This window comes from Hyla sarda, unplaced genomic scaffold, assembly GCF_029499605.1.
Source record: "Hyla sarda isolate aHylSar1 unplaced genomic scaffold, aHylSar1.hap1 scaffold_857, whole genome shotgun sequence".
Classification (NCBI taxonomy): Eukaryota; Metazoa; Chordata; class Amphibia; order Anura; family Hylidae; genus Hyla; species Hyla sarda.
Window position 1 is genome coordinate 38 of NW_026610885.1, and position 16,135 is coordinate 16,172.

At 46.2% G+C, this 16,135-nt stretch overlaps 5 non-coding genes and 1 pseudogene across 5 annotated transcripts; all 6 read right to left on the reverse strand.

The window, feature by feature from the left end:
* Window positions 1-299: 299 nt before the first annotated feature.
* LOC130347993 (U2 spliceosomal RNA) lies at window positions 300-490 on the reverse strand. Its single transcript, XR_008885829.1, has one exon. It is a non-coding gene; the product is annotated as a U2 spliceosomal RNA (small nuclear RNA).
* A 2,091-nt stretch (window positions 491-2,581) lies between these two features.
* LOC130347939 (U2 spliceosomal RNA) lies at window positions 2,582-2,772 on the reverse strand. The gene has a single exon (XR_008885784.1). It is a non-coding gene; the product is annotated as a U2 spliceosomal RNA (small nuclear RNA).
* Window positions 2,773-4,869: 2,097 nt separating this feature from the next.
* Window positions 4,870-5,060, reverse strand: LOC130347947 (U2 spliceosomal RNA). The gene has a single exon (XR_008885787.1). It is a non-coding gene; the product is annotated as a U2 spliceosomal RNA (small nuclear RNA).
* A 2,100-nt stretch (window positions 5,061-7,160) lies between these two features.
* On the reverse strand, window positions 7,161-7,346 carry LOC130347941 (U2 spliceosomal RNA). Its single transcript, XR_008885785.1, has one exon. It is a non-coding gene; the product is annotated as a U2 spliceosomal RNA (small nuclear RNA).
* A 5,484-nt stretch (window positions 7,347-12,830) lies between these two features.
* LOC130347943 (U2 spliceosomal RNA) lies at window positions 12,831-12,953 on the reverse strand (annotated as a pseudogene).
* Window positions 12,954-15,045: 2,092 nt separating this feature from the next.
* On the reverse strand, window positions 15,046-15,236 carry LOC130347948 (U2 spliceosomal RNA). Its single transcript, XR_008885788.1, has one exon. It is a non-coding gene; the product is annotated as a U2 spliceosomal RNA (small nuclear RNA).
* Between the last annotated feature and the right edge of the window lie 899 nt (window positions 15,237-16,135).

Sequence of the window (16,135 nt, forward strand, 5' to 3'; positions counted from 1 at the left end):
CATTCAGCACCCACCCGCTATCAAGGCAGCTGCCTATCATGTCATGCCCTACCTGCACAGGTGTGCTGGCTACTCAAATGATCCAATTAAGGAGGCCATTTAGTCAGCAGCAGCAGAAGTCCTGTGCCTGGACGCTCCAACAGCGGCCAGACACAAGCAGAAGCAGCAGAAGCAGCAGCAGCAGCACCACCTTTTGTTTTTTGGCTGCAGCAGCAGCAAGGCCCACAGGGCTGGCTAGCTGGCTAGCCAGCAAGCAGGTAGCAATGAAAGTAGGAATCTTTCTTTTTAACCCTGTAAGGGGGTGGTGCACTGTACCCGAAGATACTGCCATATCGGGTCAATGCATAGGGCGACGGAAGCAAGCTTCGAAATCGGCCCCCGTTCTCAAAAATCCATTTAATATATGGTCCCCAGATAGGGGACGTATCAGATATTAAACTGATAAGAACAGATACTACACTTGATCTTAGCCAAAAGGCCGAGAAGCGATAACCGTGAAAGGGGCGGGCCCAACAAGGTCCCCTTCATGGGCACTATCACTGCTTGCTGTCAGGGAGGCTGCCAGACAATTTTCCATGCACACTCTGGGCTGGGGGGCAGTCAACCACCAGTACACACAGCAGAACCTAAACCCATACCATTATTGCTAAGCAGCAAGACAGGGGCCCATTGCACTCCCACGGGGCCTTTTTAAATGCAATCCATAACCCGGATTTGCCAGGAACCCTTCTTACTCCTCCTACTTGCATGTGACACTGGGCTTAGGATCTGCATAGGAAACACACACACAAGCACACACCTACCTTTGTTGCCTGCAGATGCCTCCTTGGCTGTCCCCAAACGGTATCAAACCAACACCCACGGGAAGCTGTAAGCATAGAGGACATGCCTGCACCCCATTGGACTTACCTGTGTGGGTTAAATCCGGGTTATTTGACAACCTATGGCGGTGATGGTTCTGCTCAGGCAGAGCAGTGCTGATGCTCCTCATAAAGCTGTCGCTGCTGTGAAGGTTCTAGGTGACATCACAAATCCCTATGGTTACATACACAACAAAGCTGGGTTGTTGTTGTTTACACTCTGCAAGGCCTGTGGAAGTGAGTGACATCATAGCACTGTAGTTCTGAGGGTTCTAGATGGATGCAACAATCTCCTGTTGCTTCTATGAAGGCCATAATAGACGACATCACCAAACAGCTCCATAGTCACATACACAGCAAAGGAGAGATGTTGTTTACACCTAGTGATGTCAGTGGTATTGAGTGACATCACAGCACAGTGCTAAGGCTCCTGGGCCTGGACACAGCAGCGGCTGCAATATCTCAACGGAGAATACGTTTATATATATGTGTGTGTGTGCGCGTATATATATATATATATATATATATATATATATATATATATATATATATATTTCTCCGCCGAAATCACTTTTAAACCCATTTCCACCTTTTTTTCCCTTCTCTTCCTCTTACTTTTTTTTCACGTTTTTTTACGTTTTTCTCCTTTTCGCCTCTTTTCTGGGCGTATTATTCTTCTTTTTCTTCTTTTTTTTCGTCTAATGCATACCCCATCAGTGCAGCAATGCTTATTCAATACCGCCAGCAGATGGAGACACTGGGGGATAATTTTCTAAGGATTTATACTGATTTTTCCTGTCTGAATTTGTCGCACAGAAAGTTGCAGGCCGAATATGTGTGACATTTCTGCGACTTTAGCTTCTAGAGCATTTTTACAACATTATACATAGGTGCTGAATACATAAAAAGCGACTGTTCAGCGACAGACAAGTCGCATCGGCTGAAAGTAGGCCAGAATGTCAGTCCATGTTGGAGCAGGTTTAGATACAGTCTAAAGTATAGATCTCAAAGTCTGTGCACAGAATTTAGCAAGGGCCTCGCACCTTCTGATGCATCAGGTAGGTGCACAATAGCATAGCCTAACCCTCTGTACTTTGGTCTATATTGATGCGGGACATAGACAGCCAGCTGATGACCAATCCATTAGTGCAATGGATGGCTGGAAGCATTTGTCTTTGCCTTTGCAATACCACAGAAGCAATGCATGGTCAATGTACAGCAATGACACACCTGTGTGAACAGCCAGGAGACCCCCCCCCCCATGTTATGTTACATAGTTACATAGTTAGTACGGTCGAAAAAAGACATATGTCCATCAAGTTCAACCAGGGAATTAAGGGGTAGGGGTGTGGCGCGATATTGGGGAAGGGATGAGATTTTATATTTCTTCATAAGCATTAATCTTATTTTGTCAATTAGGAACATTCAGCACCCACCCGCTATCAAGGCAGCTGCCTATCATGTCATGCCCTACCTGCACAGGTGTGCTGGCTACTCAAATGATCCAATTAAGGAGGCCATTTAGTCAGCAGCAGCAGAAGTCCTGTGCCTGGACGCTCCAACAGCGGCCAGACACAAGCAGAAGCAGCAGAAGCAGCAGCAGCAGCACCACCTTTTGTTTTTTGGCTGCAGCAGCAGCAAGGCCCACAGGGCTGGCTAGCTGGCTAGCCAGCAAGCAGGTAGCAATGAAAGTAGGAATCTTTCTTTTTAACCCTGTAAGGGGGTGGTGCACTGTACCCGAAGATACTGCCATATCGGGTCAATGCATAGGGCGACGGAAGCAAGCTTCGAAATCGGCCCCCGTTCTCAAAAATCCATTTAATATATGGTCCCCAGATAGGGGACGTATCAGATATTAAACTGATAAGAACAGATACTACACTTGATCTTAGCCAAAAGGCCGAGAAGCGATAACCGTGAAAGGGGCGGGCCCAACAAGGTCCCCTTCATGGGCACTATCACTGCTTGCTGTCAGGGAGGCTGCCAGACAATTTTCCATGCACACTCTGGGCTGGGGGGCAGTCAACCACCAGTACACACAGCAGAACCTAAACCCATACCATTATTGCTAAGCAGCAAGACAGGGGCCCATTGCACTCCCACGGGGCCTTTTTAAATGCAATCCATAACCCGGATTTGCCAGGAACCCTTCTTACTCCTCCTACTTGCATGTGACACTGGGCTTAGGATCTGCATAGGAAACACACACACAAGCACACACCTACCTTTGTTGCCTGCAGATGCCTCCTTGGCTGTCCCCAAACGGTATCAAACCAACACCCACGGGAAGCTGTAAGCATAGAGGACATGCCTGCACCCCATTGGACTTACCTGTGTGGGTTAAATCCGGGTTATTTGACAACCTATGGCGGTGATGGTTCTGCTCAGGCAGAGCAGTGCTGATGCTCCTCATAAAGCTGTCGCTGCTGTGAAGGTTCTAGGTGACATCACAAATCCCTATGGTTACATACACAACAAAGCTGGGTTGTTGTTGTTTACACTCTGCAAGGCCTGTGGAAGTGAGTGACATCATAGCACTGTAGTTCTGAGGGTTCTAGATGGATGCAACAATCTCCTGTTGCTTCTATGAAGGCCATAATAGACGACATCACCAAACAGCTCCATAGTCACATACACAGCAAAGGAGAGATGTTGTTTACACCTAGTGATGTCAGTGGTATTGAGTGACATCACAGCACAGTGCTAAGGCTCCTGGGCCTGGACACAGCAGCGGCTGCAATATCTCAACGGAGAATACGTTTATATATATGTGTGTGTGTGCGCGTATATATATATATATATATATATATATATATATATATATATATATATATTTCTCCGCCGAAATCACTTTTAAACCCATTTCCACCTTTTTTTCCCTTTTCTTCCTCTTACTTTTTTTTCACGTTTTTTTACGTTTTTCTCCTTTTCGCCTCTTTTCTGGGCGTATTATTCTTCTTTTTCTTCTTTTTTTTCGTCTAATGCATACCCCATCAGTGCAGCAATGCTTATTCAATACCGCCAGCAGATGGAGACACTGGGGGATAATTTTCTAAGGATTTATACTGATTTTTCCTGTCTGAATTTGTCGCACAGAAAGTTGCAGGCCGAATATGTGTGACATTTCTGCGACTTTAGCTTCTAGAGCATTTTTACAACATTATACATAGGTGCTGAATACATAAAAAGCGACTGTTCAGCGACAGACAAGTCGCATCGGCTGAAAGTAGGCCAGAATGTCAGTCCATGTTGGAGCAGGTTTAGATACAGTCTAAAGTATAGATCTCAAAGTCTGTGCACAGAATTTAGCAAGGGCCTCGCACCTTCTGATGCATCAGGTAGGTGCACAATAGCATAGCCTAACCCTCTGTACTTTGGTCTATATTGATGCGGGACATAGACAGCCAGCTGATGACCAATCCATTAGTGCAATGGATGGCTGGAAGCATTTGTCTTTGCCTTTGCAATACCACAGAAGCAATGCATGGCCAATGTACAGCAATGACACACCTGTGTGAACAGCCAGGAGACCCCCCCCCCCCCCCCCCATGTTATGTTTACATAGTTACATAGTTAGTACGGTCGAAAAAAGACATATGTCCATCAAGTTCAACCAGGGAATTAAGGGGTAGGGGTGTGGCGCGATATTGGGGAAGGGATGAGATTTTATATTTCTTCATAAGCATTAATCTTATTTTGTCAATTAGGAACATTCAGCACCCACCCGCTATCAAGGCAGCTGCCTATCATGTCATGCCCTACCTGCACAGGTGTGCTGGCTACTCAAATGATCCAATTAAGGAGGCCATTTAGTCAGCAGCAGCAGAAGTCCTGTGCCTGGACGCTCCAACAGCGGCCAGACACAAGCAGAAGCAGCAGAAGCAGCAGCAGCAGCACCACCTTTTGTTTTTTGGCTGCAGCAGCAGCAAGGCCCACAGGGCTGGCTAGCTGGCTAGCCAGCAAGCAGGTAGCAATGAAAGTAGGAATCTTTCTTTTTAACCCTGTAAGGGGGTGGTGCACTGTACCCGAAGATACTGCCATATCGGGTCAATGCATAGGGCGACGGAAGCAAGCTTCGAAATCGGCCCCCGTTCTCAAAAATCCATTTAATATATGGTCCCCAGATAGGGGACGTATCAGATATTAAACTGATAAGAACAGATACTACACTTGATCTTAGCCAAAAGGCCGAGAAGCGATAACCGTGAAAGGGGCGGGCCCAACAAGGTCCCCTTCATGGGCACTATCACTGCTTGCTGTCAGGGAGGCTGCCAGACAATTTTCCATGCACACTCTGGGCTGGGGGGCAGTCAACCACCAGTACACACAGCAGAACCTAAACCCATACCATTATTGCTAAGCAGCAAGACAGGGGCCCATTGCACTCCCACGGGGCCTTTTTAAATGCAATCCATAACCCGGATTTGCCAGGAACCCTTCTTACTCCTCCTACTTGCATGTGACACTGGGCTTAGGATCTGCATAGGAAACACACACACAAGCACACACCTACCTTTGTTGCCTGCAGATGCCTCCTTGGCTGTCCCCAAACGGTATCAAACCAACACCCACGGGAAGCTGTAAGCATAGAGGACATGCCTGCACCCCATTGGACTTACCTGTGTGGGTTAAATCCGGGTTATTTGACAACCTATGGCGGTGATGGTTCTGCTCAGGCAGAGCAGTGCTGATGCTCCTCATAAAGCTGTCGCTGCTGTGAAGGTTCTAGGTGACATCACAAATCCCTATGGTTACATACACAACAAAGCTGGGTTGTTGTTGTTTACACTCTGCAAGGCCTGTGGAAGTGAGTGACATCATAGCACTGTAGTTCTGAGGGTTCTAGATGGATGCAACAATCTCCTGTTGCTTCTATGAAGGCCATAATAGACGACATCACCAAACAGCTCCATAGTCACATACACAGCAAAGGAGAGATGTTGTTTACACCTAGTGATGTCAGTGGTATTGAGTGACATCACAGCACAGTGCTAAGGCTCCTGGGCCTGGACACAGCAGCGGCTGCAATATCTCAACGGAGAATACGTTTATATATATGTGTGTGTGTGCGCGTGTATGTATATATATATATATATATATATATATATATATATATATATATATATATCTCCGCCGAAATCACTTTTAAACCCATTTCCACCTTTTTTTCCCTTCTCTTCCTCTTACTTTTTTTTCACGTTTTTTTACGTTTTTCTCCTTTTCGCCTCTTTTCTGGGCGTATTATTCTTCTTTTTCTTCTTTTTTTTCGTCTAATGCATACCCCATCAGTGCAGCAATGCTTATTCAATACCGCCAGCAGATGGAGACACTGGGGGATAATTTTCTAAGGATTTATACTGATTTTTCCTGTCTGAATTTGTCGCACAGAAAGTTGCAGGCCGAATATGTGTGACATTTCTGCGACTTTAGCTTCTAGAGCATTTTTACAACATTATACATAGGTGCTGAATACATAAAAAGCGACTGTTCAGCGACAGACAAGTCGCATCGGCTGAAAGTAGGCCAGAATGTCAGTCCATGTTGGAGCAGGTTTAGATACAGTCTAAAGTATAGATCTCAAAGTCTGTGCACAGAATTTAGCAAGGGCCTCGCACCTTCTGATGCATCAGGTAGGTGCACAATAGCATAGCCTAACCCTCTGTACTTTGGTCTATATTGATGCGGGACATAGACAGCCAGCTGATGACCAATCCATTAGTGCAATGGATGGCTGGAAGCATTTGTCTTTGCCTTTGCAATACCACAGAAGCAATGCATGGTCAATGTACAGCAATGACACACCTGTGTGAACAGCCAGGAGACCCCCCCCCCCCCCCCCCATGTTATGTTACATAGTTACATAGTTAGTACGGTCGAAAAAAGACATATGTCCAACAAGTTCAACCAGGGAATTAAGGGGTAGGGGTGTGGCGCGATATTGGGGAAGGGATGAGATTTTATATTTCTTCATAAGCATTAATCTTATTTTGTCAATTAGGAACATTCAGCACCCACCCGCTATCAAGGCAGCTGCCTATCATGTCATGCCCTACCTGCACAGGTGTGCTGGCTACTCAAATGATCCAATTAAGGAGGCCATTTAGTCAGCAGCAGCAGAAGTCCTGTGCCTGGACGCTCCAACAGCGGCCAGACACAAGCAGAAGCAGCAGAAGCAGCAGCAGCAGCACCACCTTTTGTTTTTTGGCTGCAGCAGCAGCAAGGCCCACAGGGCTGGCTAGCTGGCTAGCCAGCAAGCAGGTAGCAATGAAAGTAGGAATCTTTCTTTTTAACCCTGTAAGGGGGTGGTGCACTGTACCCGAAGATACTGCCATATCGGGTCAATGCATAGGGCGACGGAAGCAAGCTTCGAAATCGGCCCCCGTTCTCAAAAATCCATTTAATATATGGTCCCCAGATAGGGGACGTATCAGATATTAAACTGATAAGAACAGATAAGGTTTCAACAAAATTTTATTGAATAAATAAGAAACCATACAAAATTTAAAATGCAAAATAATAAAAGGTTCACAAAAGTTTTAAAATACAAATAATAAAACCAGTAATAAAAGGAGAAAAAATAAAAATGGCAGGATAAAACATTATACAAATGTCATAAAAACTGATTATACTGTTATTTCGTTCCATAGAGGCAGACACCACATGGATGCTGCCTCGCTGGCCCCCAACTGTTTCTTGTCTCTTAGGTAATAGATGTACATCTCACTCAGGGCCAGCTTTATACAGTTTTTAACATCAATAAAATCATGTTTAAAAAGTAAGATGTTCCTAACTTTCCAGATGGCATTTTTAAAACAATTAATAATCATCCAGCAGATCATCTGCTGTTTAAAATTGGGGCAGTTAAAAAGACCGTAAAAGACACATTCGTGATTAAAATCTTTTAGGCCGCAGGCCCACTTCAAAAGTGGGCCTACCTTCCTCCAAAGCTCCCGTGCAAAAGGGCAGTTCCAAAATATGTGCAGCACCGTTTCGTCCACTCCGCAGCCATCTCTCGGGCACTTGGCTCTCGCCACCAGTCCTCGCCTGTGCTGAAACTCACGAGTAGGGAGGCACTGGTGGACGATTGCCCAGGCAAGATCCCTGTGTACATTCGCCAGAAACTTCCCGTACACGTTCCGCCATACCTTTTTGGATCTTGCCTGTGTGAAATTGGACACTGCCAGGGTAACCTCACTCCGCCTGAGGACCTTTGATACCTTTCTCTGGTCCCCCAGTATGTCAGGCTCCAAATCTTGGAGACCTAGGAGCCTGACTGTCTTTTCCAACACCACATAATGTTTTGGGGGACACAGAAGCACCGGAGCGTTCAGAGGGATGCGCAACCATCTTTTAAAAACCATGCCCGCAGCGTACCTTAAAAAGCAGCTAAAAATGCCATTGGATTTAATAATTTTAAAACAGAAACAGAAATACTTTATGTAAAAGAAAGTAAAAAGGTTAGGAACATCTTTCCCGCCATTATCTTTACTTTTGTACATAAAATCACGCTTTAATTTCTCCATTTTTGAACCCCATAAAAAAGTAAAAACAATTCTAGTTACTTTTTTAATGTATAAAATAGATGGAGGAAATACCATGGCAATGTATAGCATAATAGGGAGTAAAACCATCTTTATTATTAAAATCTTCCCCTCCATGGTAAGGTTTCTAAGATTCCACATTAAAATCTTCTTCTCCATCTTAGCTATAGCTGAATCCCAGTTAGGGCTCCCATCATTGACCTGGTTAAAAACAATACCTAAAACTTTAATTTGATCCTGTTGCATTGTGACTCCTGGGGTGATGGATGAATCCCAGGAGCCAATATAAAAACAGTCACATTTATCTGTGTTTAGCTTAAAACCAGAGATCTCGCAGAAATAGCTGGTGTTCCTCAATGCCCCCCTCATGGATGGAGAGTCCGGGCACAGTATGGTGACATCATCCATGTACCCCAACACCTTTAGATGGGTCCCTCCTCCACCAGGTATCGGTACGCCTCTTACTACCCGGTCTTTTCTGAGGAGGGCCATCAGTGGTTCGATTGCGCAAATAAAAAGGAGTGGGGACAGGGGGCAGCCCTGTTTGACACCTGATAAAAGAGGAACACCGCTGGTTAAAAAGCCATTAACAGAGACTTGACTAAAACAGGATCGGTATAAAAGCATGATTCGGCTTAAAATCGTTTCAGGCACTGCCATCTTTTTAAGAACTAAAAACAGGTATTCATGGGAGACCCTATCAAAGGCTTTTTCAAAGTCTAAGGATAAAATTGCTACAGTTTGATTTCTATCCTTAAAATACCATAAAACATCTCTTAAAATATTTAGGGATTCAGCTATAGACCTTCCAGGTACCCCACAAACCTGATTTGGGTGAATTAATTTATGAATAAAAGGTTTAAAACGGACAGCTAATAACTTGGCTAAAACTTTATAATCAACATTTAAAAGTGTGATGGGGCGCCAATTTTTTAGCATATCCTTTTCACCCTTTTTAAAAAGTAATGATACAATCCCCCTCCTCCAGGAAGGGGGAAGTTCATTAACAATAAAAGTTTCTTTATACAATAAAACCATATCATCCTTTAAAATATCCCAAAAAGCTAAATAAAATTCGATGGGTAAACCATCTTCCCCAGGGGCCTTCCCACTAGAAAAACTTTTAAAAACAAATAAAAGTTCATCTAAGTTAAGATCACGGGATAAAACCTCCTGGTCTAAAACATCTAGCTTAAAATCAAGGGAATTAAGAACATGTTCTAAAAAGGATGGATTAAGATCTTTCTTATTAAAAAGAAGCTGGTAGAAGTTAAAAACTGCATCTAACATGCCTTTTGGAGTGGATTCACCCTCAAGGTTTTGGATGATATCCCTCCTATTCATCACTTTTTTAAAAAAGAAACGGGAACATTTCTCGCCCTCCTCCAGGTGCTGCACATGTGAGTTAAAAATGATTTGTTTCCCTTTCTTTTCTATGGCATGTTTTATTTCAGTTTTAAGGTTTAAAATATCATTTTCTACATCCATACCAGCTTCTTTCAATTTAAAAAGTACATTTAAACGCATGTTAAGAACATAAAACCACTGTTTTTCCATTTTTGCCTTCTTCTTACCTGCTTTGATAAAAAAAAATCTGATTTTAGATTTGGTGCCCTCCCACCAGTGCAGCATAGGCTCGTGGGGTTTTCTTTGTGATTGCCAGCATTGGTAGGTCCGCACAAACTCCTCTTTTATCTCAGGGTCCTCTAGGAGTGTGGTGTTTAATCTCCAGAGGCCCCTTTTTGCTTTTTGCTCCCCCTCTAGCTCCAGGCCCACCAAGAGGAGCTTATGATCAGAGAAGATATTCTGCTCGAGCGTGCATTTCAGGGGTTTAAAAGCTCTAGAGGAAAAAATAAAATCGATTCTGGAGCTCACTCTTCCATTGGACCATGTGGCGCCTGGGTCCTCCGGCAAGAGATCCTTCCAGCAATCTTTCAAATTAAAATCATCAATAAAATTTTTAAGCAGGTAAGAAGTGCGGTCTTTACGATTAATATCCCCACCCTGCCGGTGTTCCCCATCACGTATGCAGTTAAAATCACCTCCCACCAGCAGGGGGGAAGACCCAACACAAAACAGTGGTAAAATTTCAAATAGTTCTGCCCGCTCCTGTTTATCAGGAGGGGCATACACATTTAAAACACGAATTAAAAGTCCATTAAAATATAGATGAATTAAAAGAGCTCTGCCAGGCACAATCTCAGTTACTGTATGAATAGAAAAGGACTGGCCTCGGCAGAGCAGCCCAACACCCACAGAACGACAGTCATTTGCACCGGACCATATGGATGGGCCCAGCTTCCAGTCTTCTTTTAAGTCTTTATAGTCCATTTTACTAGGGATTCCACATTCTTGTAGCAGGCAAAGGTCAAAGTCACATGTCTCTAGATAAGAAAATAAAGCAGCCCTGCGATCAGGGCTCTTTAAGGACCTCACATTGAGTGAGGCAATTTTTACAGGGATAGGCATAGTTTATGGAGAGTCCGTGCTTGGAGAATCAAAGTCAATAATAAGCTGCGTACCGTCATCCCCCGCCTGCGGGGTCATCAGCTCCTTGATGTTCTGAGGGTCGGAGCTTGAGATCGATGATGCCCCGACCCTGAGCTCGCTCTCGTCCGAACTACGGCACGCCGCTTTCCTTTGAATGTCTTCCTCTTCTTCTTCTCTTTGTCTTTTAAATGTCACACTGCTGTCCATATCCTCTGTGTTGCTCTCACTCGATGTAATCTCTGGCCCCCGGCTGATGGATCTGCGTCTTCTTTCATCATTTGACGACTGGAACTGCTGCACAGGGGCCTGTGAGGCCTCTTTTCCGGAACCTTTGCCGCTACCTTGGGAAGTTTTCATCGCTTGTTCCCCAGCAAGCGTTGCTGAGGACTGTTGCTCCAACTTCCCCATCGATCGACGATGGCCAGTTTTACCCACCGGGTCCACTGCTGGCGGGGCAGCAAACCCTGGTTTGGCGCCACTTGTCTTCTTGGCCCTGTCCTGTATAGGCGGAGTAACAGGACCGGGCTCAGACCTGGCCACCTGGCTCCCCTTCCGGCGGGCTTTCACCGGGGCCTCTTCGTCCGGAGCAGGGCGACCCTGGGCCAAGCCAGTACCTGGCTTATGCTGCAATTTTGGGTCCACTTTTGCCCCCACCGAGGCCCGTCGGCTGCCACCCGCCACAGGTGAGCCCCCTTCAGAAGTTTCGGCGGGCTCTTGAGCCAGGTAGGAAGTCGATCGACGTCTTTCAATTTCCCGGGCAGTAAACTCGATCACCCGCCCGGGCTTCGTGGAATCCCCATGGCCTCCCCCTAGCACTACCACCGGTGGGCCCCCCGATGGAGCACCAGAGGTCTTGGGCCTGGACCCATCAGTACCTGCCATCTGGGGTTTGGGCATCTTAAAAAAGGACGTCTTTTGTCCTGTCCCCTCTTTGGGTGGGCCCAGCCTTGACCCACCCATCGTAGTTTTTGCTTTATGGGGACAGGAATTAAAATCGTGATTTTCCTCTCCGCAGAGGTTGCACCTTATTGTATGGCTACATCTTGAGGCTATGTGACCTTCTTGGCCACACCTATTGCAGCGAATCACACGCTCCGCGCCGCAGGTCTCCTGGGTGTGGCCAAACCTCAAGCAATTTCGGCAATACATAGGCATTTGAGGATAGAACAGGAAGCCCCGAACTCTCCCGATGGCAAAATTTGGGGGCGGATGGCAAAGACCCCCAATACCACCGGGATCCTTACGGAGCTTGACCCAGAACTTCCTCTTGCCGTTCCAGAACCGCACGGAGTTCAAGATTTTGTTTGCGAATCGCACCTCTTCGCAGTATCGCCGAAGAAAAGTGGCTATATCCTCCGTGGTCACATGAGGGCTGTGCATAGCCACCACCAACGGTATATGTTCCTCACCATAGAGGAACTGGAACGAAAGACCGTCGAGTCGATCGTCCCTCTGGTCCGCACCAGACAAGGTTGCATAGATGTTATCGCAACACGCCGTGGCCGTGAAGGTGACGGTATACAGGCCACGGCTTTCCTGGTCATTTAGACACAGGATGTCCTCCCTATTGAGGCGGAAGTAGTCAAGAAGAATCACCTCCGCAATGAAGCGGAGGTTCTTCAACTGACGATGGCTCTCCGACACCTCTATGCGGATGGTATTTCGCATCGACATTTCCCCAGAGGGGAAAGCCCAGGAGAACGGCATCTTCCACACCCAGGGACTAAGCCCCTTCCCCAATAGCAGCAGGGGCTCGGAATCCCGCTATAAAAGCGGAACCCTTACCCAAGGCAGAGGTCGGGGGTACCCTAGGTGCTTCCGAAGCTACAGGTAACGCTCAACGTACCGAAAATGCCTTCTGAGACACAAGGTCCCAGAGACAGGGGGATCGCAACCCGTTGTCCGTGGACTAAGCCCGCTCCCCAATAGCAGCAAGGGGGTGAAGTCCCTCCGTAAGGAGAGACAATCCCCCAAGGCCGAGAAGCGGGGTACCACAGACACCTTCCAAACAGACCAAATGCAGATACTACACTTGATCTTAGCCAAAAGGCCGAGAAGCGATAACCGTGAAAGGGGCGGGCCCAACAAGGTCCCCTTCATGGGCACTATCACTGCTTGCTGTCAGGGAGGCTGCCAGACAATTTTCCATGCACACTCTGGGCTGGGGGGCAGTCAACCACCAGTACACACAGCAGAACCTAAACCCATACCATTATTGCTAAGCAGCAAGACAGGGGCCCATTGCACTCCCACGGGGCCTTTTTAAATGCAATCCATAACCCGGATTTGCCAGGAACCCTTCTTACTCCTCCTACTTGCATGTGACACTGGGCTTAGGATCTGCATAGGAAACACACACACAAGCACACACCTACCTTTGTTGCCTGCAGATGCCTCCTTGGCTGTCCCCAAACGGTATCAAACCAACACCCACGGGAAGCTGTAAGCATAGAGGACATGCCTGCACCCCATTGGACTTACCTGTGTGGGTTAAATCCGGGTTATTTGACAACCTATGGCGGTGATGGTTCTGCTCAGGCAGAGCAGTGCTGATGCTCCTCATAAAGCTGTCGCTGCTGTGAAGGTTCTAGGTGACATCACAAATCCCTATGGTTACATACACAACAAAGCTGGGTTGTTGTTGTTTACACTCTGCAAGGCCTGTGGAAGTGAGTGACATCATAGCACTGTAGTTCTGAGGGTTCTAGATGGATGCAACAATCTCCTGTTGCTTCTATGAAGGCCATAATAGACGACATCACCAAACAGCTCCATAGTCACATACACAGCAAAGGAGAGATGTTGTTTACACCTAGTGATGTCAGTGGTATTGAGTGACATCACAGCACAGTGCTAAGGCTCCTGGGCCTGGACACAGCAGCGGCTGCAATATCTCAACGGAGAATACGTTTATATATATGTGTGTGTGTGCGCGTATATATATATATATATATATATATATATATATATATATATATATATTTCTCCGCCGAAATCACTTTTAAACCCATTTCCACCTTTTTTTCCCTTCTCTTCCTCTTACTTTTTTTTCACGTTTTTTTACGTTTTTCTCCTTTTCGCCTCTTTTCTGGGCGTATTATTCTTCTTTTTCTTCTTTTTTTTCGTCTAATGCATACCCCATCAGTGCAGCAATGCTTATTCAATACCGCCAGCAGATGGAGACACTGGGGGATAATTTTCTAAGGATTTATACTGATTTTTCCTGTCTGAATTTGTCGCACAGAAAGTTGCAGGCCGAATATGTGTGACATTTCTGCGACTTTAGCTTCTAGAGCATTTTTACAACATTATACATAGGTGCTGAATACATAAAAAGCGACTGTTCAGCGACAGACAAGTCGCATCGGCTGAAAGTAGGCCAGAATGTCAGTCCATGTTGGAGCAGGTTTAGATACAGTCTAAAGTATAGATCTCAAAGTCTGTGCACAGAATTTAGCAAGGGCCTCGCACCTTCTGATGCATCAGGTAGGTGCACAATAGCATAGCCTAACCCTCTGTACTTTGGTCTATATTGATGCGGGACATAGACAGCCAGCTGATGACCAATCCATTAGTGCAATGGATGGCTGGAAGCATTTGTCTTTGCCTTTGCAATACCACAGAAGCAATGCATGGTCAATGTACAGCAATGACACACCTGTGTGAACAGCCAGGAGACCCCCCCCCCCCCCCCATGTTATGTTACATAGTTACATAGTTAGTACGGTCGAAAAAAGACATATGTCCATCAAGTTCAACCAGGGAATTAAGGGGTAGGGGTGTGGCGCGATATTGGGGAAGGGATGAGATTTTATATTTCTTCATAAGCATTAATCTTATTTTGTCAATTAGGAACATTCAGCACCCACCCGCTATCAAGGCAGCTGCCTATCATGTCATGCCCTACCTGCACAGGTGTGCTGGCTACTCAAATGATCCAATTAAGGAGGCCATTTAGTCAGCAGCAGCAGAAGTCCTGTGCCTGGACGCTCCAACAGCGGCCAGACACAAGCAGAAGCAGCAGAAGCAGCAGCAACAGCACCACCTTTTGTTTTTTGGCTGCAGCAGCAGCAAGGCCCACAGGGCTGGCTAGCTGGCTAGCCAGCAAGCAGGTAGCAATGAAAGTAGGAATCTTTCTTTTTAACCCTGTAAGGGGGTGGTGCACTGTACCCGAAGATACTGCCATATCGGGTCAATGCATAGGGCGACGGAAGCAAGCTTCGAAATCGGCCCCCGTTCTCAAAAATCCATTTAATATATGGTCCCCAGATAGGGGACGTATCAGATATTAAACTGATAAGAACAGATACTACACTTGATCTTAGCCAAAAGGCCGAGAAGCGATAACCGTGAAAGGGGCGGGCCCAACAAGGTCCCCTTCATGGGCACTATCACTGCTTGCTGTCAGGGAGGCTGCCAGACAATTTTCCATGCACACTCTGGGCTGGGGGGCAGTCAACCACCAGTACACACAGCAGAACCTAAACCCATACCATTATTGCTAAGCAGCAAGACAGGGGCCCATTGCACTCCCACGGGGCCTTTTTAAATGCAATCCATAACCCGGATTTGCCAGGAACCCTTCTTACTCCTCCTACTTGCATGTGACACTGGGCTTAGGATCTGCATAGGAAACACACACACAAGCACACACCTACCTTTGTTGCCTGCAGATGCCTCCTTGGCTGTCCCCAAACGGTATCAAACCAACACCCACGGGAAGCTGTAAGCATAGAGGACATGCCTGCACCCCATTGGACTTACCTGTGTGGGTTAAATCCGGGTTATTTGACAACCTATGGCGGTGATGGTTCTGCTCAGGCAGAGCAGTGCTGATGCTCCTCATAAAGCTGTCGCTGCTGTGAAGGTTCTAGGTGACATCACAAATCCCTATGGTTACATACACAACAAAGCTGGGTTGTTGTTGTTTACACTCTGCAAGGCCTGTGGAAGTGAGTGACATCATAGCACTGTAGTTCTGAGGGTTCTAGATGGATGCAACAATCTCCTGTTGCTTCTATGAAGGCCATAATAGACGACATCACCAAACAGCTCCATAGTCACATACACAGCAAAGGAGAGATGTTGTTTACACCTAGTGATGTCAGTGGTATTGAGTGACATCACAGCACAGTGCTAAGGCTCCTGGGCCTGGACACAGCAGCGGCTGCAATATCTCAACGGAGAATACGTTTATATATATGTGTGTGTGTGCGCGTATATATATATATATATATATATATA